The sequence below is a fragment of the Nycticebus coucang genome, chromosome 9 (assembly GCF_027406575.1).
Source record: "Nycticebus coucang isolate mNycCou1 chromosome 9, mNycCou1.pri, whole genome shotgun sequence".
Lineage (NCBI taxonomy): Eukaryota > Metazoa > Chordata > Mammalia > Primates > Lorisidae > Nycticebus > Nycticebus coucang.
This window is the reverse complement of record NC_069788.1, coordinates 15,679,727-15,688,939: the sequence shown is the minus strand read 5'-3', so window position 1 is coordinate 15,688,939 and position 9,213 is coordinate 15,679,727.

Sequence of the window (9,213 nt, the reverse complement as noted above, 5' to 3'; positions counted from 1 at the left end):
TGGAGTTCCCTTCATTCCATTTGGAATCTATCCTTAGATAGATTTATCCATGGCAAAGTGATTCTTTTACAAAAAAATGTCTGTTACATTCTTCATCTTCTTTAGGGTTTTTACTTATTTCATATAAACTCATAGTATAATTAAATCATTTAAAGCATTTTAAAATTTTGTACCTACCCTCCAAGAGCCCCAAAACAAAAGTTGCAGTTTGAAATTTATATTATCAAGAGGATTTATAAATATGACAAATCCTTATAATGTTAGAATACAAATTCTTGCCCGTAAATTAAGAGTAGAGCCAGTATTTAAAGAAAAATAGAATGTGAACGAAGACTAGATAATGGACTGTAGCAAAAGAAAACGATTAACAACCTGGTAGTATCACTCCAAACTATCTTACAAAAGACGTTATTATCGCACATATTTTATAAATCAGTCCTAAAGACTAGTTTGGCAAGCATAGCAATTATGATTATTTTTCAGATCTAATAAAAATATATCTAATGGAACTATCTGAAGTGTCATAATTTCTCAGAAGAGAAGGAGAAGAAAATGGTGAAATTCCTGTGTGATATATCCATCACTGTCCACCTCGACGATTCGGACAGAAGCCAGAGTAACCCAGGCATGCAATGAAAACTTGCTTGGTGAAGAAATGGGGCTTCAGCTCCCCAACAGTGCTGGATTCAACGTACTAGTTCACAAACTACCCTGCGTCCATTATTCACTCTTTTACCTTTGCGCATCTGATTCCTGAGTCGTGTGTTCTGCAAGCTTGTCTACCTTCATGGCAAAAGTTGCATAATCTTGTCCTGCTGGCCTCCCAGGACTAAGGAGGCACGGAAAAAGACGCCTCAGGATCACCCTTACATCCTTTCTATTCCTCACAGACTCAGATAACTGAGAAGTTATACACTCAGATTGCTTCTATACATTCACATCAAATAAAAATAAGTTGTAAGGCTTTCCATTATCAAGTTAGATGTTTCCTGCTAGTATTGACATGACACTAAAGAAAAAAATAATCTTGGACTTGGAATTCAAAAGACTTGGATTAACATTTGAATGATCCTAGATGTGCCTTAGATACGCTGTATAAATAGGGAACATTAGTCATACTTTCTGCATTTCATTTAAAAATTTACATATGGGCTGGGAAAATATTCCATAAAGGATAAAACTGTAAATATTTTAGATTCTGTGGGCATGCAGTCTCTGTCCTATAACTCCAAAGCAACTGTAAGGAAATGAAATTGACTGAGCATGCCTGTGATCCAATAACATATTATTTACATGAAAAGTTAGTGGCTGCATTTGGCCCACAATCTGTGGTTTGCCAATTCTTAATCTATAAAATGTGAATAATAATGCCACTTCTGTTTGTTTTTAATGAAGTGGATATAAGTGATCAAATTCATGTGAAGGACTGCTTCATAAACTATAATACTCTTACGTGATATTAATTATGGTAAGTGACGTCATAATATCAGACTTCATTGTGTGAGATACTTCTAGGTTGAAACAACATAACACAATCTTCAGTACCCTAGCAAATAACTTGCTTCCACAAACAGCCAGATTCTAAAATCTAATCTACACACAGAATTGTGGACTATTAAATCTATCTTTAAAAGTAAAACTTTTTATGCTTCGTCTATGAAAAGTATATGACACAAACACATCACTAAATTTTATTTGGTTAAAGAAAATCAATAAAATATAGGATTAAATTATAAAGGGACACAAAGTTGATGGTATAAAATTAACAGAGTAAAGTATGACACACTTTTTTACTGTGCTACCTTAAGGAGATAGAATGTTCTGAAATGGATTTCCATCAAAAGTACTAAGAGATGATGTTATTCATTTAAATAGATTTTAATTCATTCTAAATTATAATTAAAATACAAAGCACATGAGATGACCACATTAAAAAGTCATTGTTGTGCAAGATGGAGTTTGATGGTAGTTTTGCTGTCTGCTTGGGAATGATGAGCAGAAAAGGGTACTTCTGCTAGGAAATCTGGGAGCACGCATTTTATGGACATCTCTAAGGCACAATTAAACTACCTGAATTCAATTAAAATTTGGCTTTGAACCAAGGGGATATGAACTTAGCCAGGAGAATAGAGACATGTATAAAGAAATAGAAACCCTAGACTTGGAGGCAAGATGCAAAGGCCTGTACTGATTCTTTCAGATGCTATCTAGAATGAAATTGTGTTATTGCTGTAATAGCAAATCATTTTAATAAGCAAGGACCTTTAGGAATTATTTCCAGGTCACTGCTTCAAGAGCTGAGCTATGGAACGGAGTCTGAACCTAGCCAAAGTATTTAGTTTAAGAAAATGCTTTTACACCACTTACGTTATTATACTTTTCTGATGACAATTTGTTTAGGAGATACAAAATATGCCTTAATTTACCTACACGAAACATAGAAAAAAACTTATACTTCCCTAAGTTAATTATTTAGATTGAGTTTACCATCATACTTGATGTGTCCTTTTCTGTCTTGTTCCCTAATTTGCTTTGTCAAAATACTCATAGTATGGATATATAGGGGACTCAGGAATAATATAGATTTGAACTGTATGGATCCACTTACCTGTAGATATTTTTCAATAAATATAATGGAAAATATTTTGGAAATTTGAGACAATTTGAAAAGACTTGCAGATGAACCATGTATCCTAGAAAAAAAAAATGTGTATATACACCATATAAAAGGTATGTCATGAATTCATTAAATAATGTATCTATAGATACTGGTCTATTTCTGTGTTAGTTGACTGTTTATATTAAATGTGGGGCTACTGGTGAACATTAGGATATTAGTAGTTAAGTTTGGGGAAGTCAAAAGTTATCCATGGATTTTAGACTAGTGGGGTTCAGGGCCCTAACCCTCTCATTGTTCAGGGGTCACTGTATAAGAAACAGTAATCTGTGAATAACTATCCTCAGAAGACTGTCATTCTATTGCAAGTATTTATGTGACTAGATAACAAGGATCACATATTATCTTCTTTTTTTCATGTGAAAGTTACTACTAACTAATGGATGGAACATCCAAGACCATAAAATGGAGAATGTGTTTTTCTGCCTAGGTATGTTTATATTCACCTACTAAATAAGTGCTAAATGCTAGAGTCTGAACATGTGGACCCAAGAGAAGGGCTTGTTTCTAAGGTTGTCATTGTCTGGTTTAATATTTTTCGTTAATATATTATTAACATGACATCAAAAATAGTGGTTATTTATTACAATTAACTGCTAATGTATGAGATCAATATTACGTATAGAAAAATAGGTCTTGTTACCACTAACTGCAATAGCAATAAAATAGATTGCTCACCACTGTGTGCCGTGAATTGTGCCAAGCATTTTATTGGCATGTTTTCACTGATACCTTAAAACCACTTTATGAAGCAGATGCTATTATTATTTATATTTGAGGAAACTGAATACCTGTGGTATACTGGGGATAGTAATCAGTGCTTAACACTCTGACTATTAATCCTACCATTGTACAAGGTTATTTATTCCACCCCATCTTACTAATAGAAAAACTAAGGTTAAGGAATAGTTAAGAAACTTAAGTGAGTACTATAAATTAAACCCAGTACTCTAATTTCAGAATTCACATTTTTAGGCAATACAACATGCAAAATATAATCAACAATTTCAATACCAATTTTGATACATATTTACTTATAGAACATAAGATGTAAATTATTTATCTTTAAATCTGACACCCTATCATTTCTCAGAAGGGAAATGTTTTGGGAAAAATACATTATTGAGCTGCTTGGGAGTAAGACTAAAAGACAGAGGTAGAAAAAATATGAGAAGATAAAATTTTTTTTGTTCATAGTTCTTGGGAAAAGGATGATAAATTGGAGAGAAGGAGATGGAAGATGGGGATGGATATATAATTAAAGAGAAGATTAGGAATATAAAATTCTAATGTGCAGTTTCAAATTCTATGTTGGGTGGTTTGTACATTCCTCATGTGTAAAATTGGGTTTTTAAAGTATGTGTCTGATGATCTCAGGAGACATAGAAAACTCCTAATAACATCTATCTATCTATCTATCTATCTATCTATCTATCTATCTATCTATCTATCTATCTATCTATTGAAGAAAGCTGTGGTAAGAAAATTCCAGGTAATTTACTTACCAGCTTATTTTAACTAAGAAGCTATTTTTATTTCTATGAGCTTTATCCAAATATTTTCTTCTAAAACATTAGTTTTCAATGTTCTTTTATCTAATGACTTCATCTCTCTATAAACTTAGAATTGAACGGGTTGAAAAAGATTGAAAAGAAACACCTATCGTCTTTTCAGGAATGAATTAAAGTATCAAAAGTGTCAAACAGGTGATATGGGAATTTGATCAAAATTTGTCTTTTAAACCCCCAATCTGGTTCCATTCCCCCTTCTAACAGATATGAAGAGGATATACAAAGAGAAACTTCTTTTGATACATTTGAACTCAATGTTCTTTATATAAGAAGGGAATTGATCTGATTCTAAAATTCCTACTGAATTTTAATGGAATTCCACAACTTTATGAACTCCATGGGCAGTGAATGAGAATTTGAGTCTTTGCTACATGACGATTGTTTATGGAGACTCAGAAGACTAAGAATAATTTGAAAGACAACATGGATAATGTTCTTTACAAAAGCTTCCATGAGTCTTTTTTTCTTTTTGAATTAATTGATAGATTCTATAATTTTAGAAACTGAAAGTGTTGGTTGCATCTAGTAATTGTTGTACCTTTAGAAAAATATTACAATTCAGTAACGTAATAGTAACCTCAAAATATAACTTAACACCCTTTTCCACATTTTGGTATGTAATAACAGAGTTTAATCTTAAATTTTAATTTCTATGAACTAAGTTTTTAATGATTATTACGACCTGCTTTTTACTGTAAGCACACGACGAAAATTTAATTTTCCAATTACTCAAGCCTTAATATGGAAACACTCAATTACACTGCCAAAACTGTATTCTGTAAGTGTTCATCAGAAGGTTATAAGTAGTTTGACATTAGCTAGAAATACTCATCTCAGAATAAAACTTTACATTCAATACATCTTCCAACAAGCGTTTACCATGTAGCTTGAAAAAAACATGAAAACTGTTATAGTTGGTATATGTCTTGAATCCATTATGCAGTCCTTAAGGAGATAACAAATAATCAAAATGAAAAGTAGTTTTAAATATTCCAGTACCATTTTACCACTTGTAGGGGAATTTTAATATTTAATGGATATTTTGAAAGTTTATTATTTCTCCTATTGTCACAGAAAGAAAACTAAATTTTGATTTAAAATGCTAACAATGTTCTTGAATTATGGACTAATTATTCATTTCCCAAGTTTGATTAAATACAATTATTCACCATAAATTCGGGTATCTCTGAATGCTGCCTTTATATGTCACTAATAACTAAGCCTTATATTCAGAAATGAGGAACAACATGTTTTAAATATTTACTATCTGAAAAATCACAAATCAACCCTATCTACAATTAATACTTTTGAAAAGAGTTTAAATATGTTCAGAATTTATTGATAACCAGACTCCAAAGTTCATGGCATAAATGTTGCTATTTGTCAACAAATGTTTAATTCAAATACTTTTCTATTTTTGGATTTTATTTTGCTTTGCATGAAAAGATACCCATAAGCAAATAAGTTTAAATAATCATACTTTATCAAGTAAACCACAACATAGAATGGGTACATATGTGTGGATTTTTAATTTAGCTCTCCTAAGTACTTGGAATATTTGATAAAGCAAGTAGTCTGAAGTCAGAATAAAATTCAAGTGGGCCACGATGTTAGGTACACAATCCTTTTCTTCCATTCTGCTCAATGTTATCTCCAATGTTCCAGATCAAAGCTTTCCTTTGCCTTGAGACTAGGAGGCTTTTATATTTACCTTCCTTTTCTTCGTGTTAACATCAGAATCATGTAATATGCTTGTAAACAAAACTGTTATCACTTATTGAGCTTCTCCTCATTTCCTCTGCTACATTTGGCATTTCCAACATTATCTTTAATCTTAATATTAAACATATGAAGTAGTGATATTATTTTATTAATTGATTTTTTTTTTAATATTAAGAATTGGTTTGAAATTATTTGCCCAAGCCTCTTAGCAATTAGGAGGCTGAGTCAGAATTCAAACTTCAGCTTGTCTCAAAGTTACATGACTTCACTAGGATGTTTTGGCTACCTTTGCATGATGGGCTGTGATAATCTCTTTTAATTAATTCAAATACGGCACATGTGTTGCTGGAACAAAGACATAGCAAACATTCTTTTTAAAGAAATGTATTAATAACATTCTAGTAGTTCTATAAATAGCTCTTTTTACTTCAATGAATTGTATCCATAATGTTAATTAATTAATTTCAAAAGAATGATATTGCCTCCCCAAGTCCTCAATTGCACCCATCAAAGCTATCAGTGGACACAAGATGTTTAATGAACTCTCCCCCTCGGCTCAGAGAAGGCAACGTCCCAGAATGGCCTTGCATTGTAGGAAGGGTGCCTTTTTTTCAGCAGTTCTAATTCAGGTTTCAGTGGAGAAAGATAAACAATGCTTGTTTCTTAATAATAATATATATATATATCAAAATAGAAAAATGTTTTTGGAAGTGGGCAAGAGCCAGGAGCCATGAAAACACAGCTTCCCGTTTCAACCCTTCCATGAACTAGGTCACAGCGTAGGACTGCTCACTAGTGTGTCTGTGCGTCAGTTTGTTTATTTGCTAATTGAGGACATTGAACTATGCTATTATTTCCCAAAGTTGTCTGATCTTAAAAATCACATGGGTTCATGATTAAAAAGGCTAGAAAGAGTTAGAACCCCTGAGGGAGGGGCCGAGGGTATGTGCATTTTGGTGAACACTCCAGGTTACGCCGATGATAGAGCAAGTTCAAAAAATACAGGAGTAAATTTCTCTAGTGTTGCTAACCGTTTTGAAAATACATAATTCTATTTTATATTTCTGTGGCAAAGTTTGACATAGAAAAATGGAGATAAACTAAATGATTTACTATTGCCAATACTTGTGCTTAATCTAGATTTTTTTTTTTTTTGTAGAGACAGAGTCTCACTGTACCGCCCTCGGGTAGAGAGCTGTGGCATCACAGCTCACAGCAACCTCTAGCTCTTGGGCTTACACGATTCTCTTGCCTCAGCCTCCCGAGCAGCTGGGACTACAGGCGCGCGCCACAACACCCGGCTATTTTTCTGTTGCAGTTTGGCCGGAGCTGGGTTTGAACCCGCCACCCTCGGTATATGGGGCCGGCGCCCTGCTCACTGAGCCACAGGTCCCTTAGACTATGTTTTTTTAAAAAATAAACTTTAGGGGCGGCGCCTGTGGCTCAAGGAGTAGGGCGCCGGTCCCATATGCTGGAGGTGGCAGGTTCATACCCAGCCCCTGCCAAAAATAAAAATAAAATAAAATAAAATAAACTTTAGCCTCCGTGTATTTTCCATTGTCACCTGGGACCCTGAAATGGGGACAGCCTGAAGAATGAAATTTTGAGACAACTGAAGATACAATTGTACGTGTGAAACACAAAATTCTTTTTGTTTTCTGTCTTCAGTCATTCAGAAGGTAACATTTACTCAGTGAGGATCCTTCGTTTTTAGCCCATGGGGAAACTGAATAAATGTATCTGGATCTGCATTTTCATATCTTAATGAACGATGATTACAGTGAAGTTTTTACTATTTCTAATTCAGTGTGAGTCAAGGCACAGAGGGAAAAGGATTAATAAAATCCATCTTTGATCCCTCTTCCTTTCCTATAACAAAGATATGACTATGCATTCAGATAATTGATATCAAATTACTAGTTTGTTTTTCTTTTTATGTCACCGAATAATTACTTTATAGTTAATGTCCTAAGGATTAAGATGTCACCTGAGTGTTGTGCCTGCAGTGAGGCAGCATCAATTTCACAATAATACTGAAAGAGTGGGGGATATAAAGAAATTATTTATTATGTTGACATTGAAAGAGTCAGTTAAGTAGGTTAGGTGGCTTTTAAAAAGAAAACTTTTTGAGAAGCTGTTTACCAGTTTTTCCCTTAGTAAAAGCAACTAAGATCATAGAAAAACACTGTTGACATAGAAATGGCAAATCTCCCTGAGATTTAATCTCCAACAGCAAAATCAAAGAATAACATATTTACAGAAATGTCTTCTCTATAAGTGGAAGTGTCAAATTCTCCATAGTATTAAAATTCAAGATATATATACTAGGGATTTTAATAAAAAATTACCCTCCAAGAAAACTTGAAACTTTCTTTTCTTTTTTTTATTTTTTTGCAGTTTTTGGCCGGGTCTGGGATTGAACCCGCCACCCCTGGCATATGGGACCTACCCTTTTGAGCCACAGGTGCTGCCAAAAACTTGAAATTTTTATTAAAATAATTTATCTTCAAGATTTTTTTAAATATCAAGAAAATAAATTATTAAAAATAGATAATTTACATAACTGTTACCAATTAAGACCATACCAATCTATTATTTAAAACAGTCAGTTGCATCATTAGGAACCCTTATACCAAGATTTTCTTTTTTAAATTAAGGATATTATAAAAAAGAGAAAGAAGGCCAATATAGGCAAATTCAATAAAAAATTTCAAATTTTAATAATAATAGGAAGTTTTAAAAAAGATCCTGCCTTTATGGCAAGAATGTTTAATGGTAATAGGAAAGGAAGCATACTCAATCTCTACTCTGATTCCATCTTCATTCAAAAAGGAAATGATGTTTCACCTTTAAAGTGAGAACCAGCACCAACGACAATGTTTAAGAATGAAATGATATCCACAAAAATATCAAGAGAATATTAAAAACATCCTCAAGTGCCCTATATTATTTTAAATACCCTGGTCTAGAAAAATTGCATCATATTATAGTAAACAAAACTGTAAGTATTCTTATGAAATTATTTCCAATGATCTTTGCAAAATCCTGGAAAATAAGTAGACACAGGAAACAAATAGAAGTAGCTGGCTCTGTTTTAAAAAGGAAAAAGATTGATTTCTAGAAATTATAGTTTAATGAATTCAATATCGACCTCTATAAAAATTATGGCATAAGACATAATGAACAGGTGGTTTGTGGACTTGTAGAAAACGAAATAGTAATGAATAGGAACAAGCATGGCTG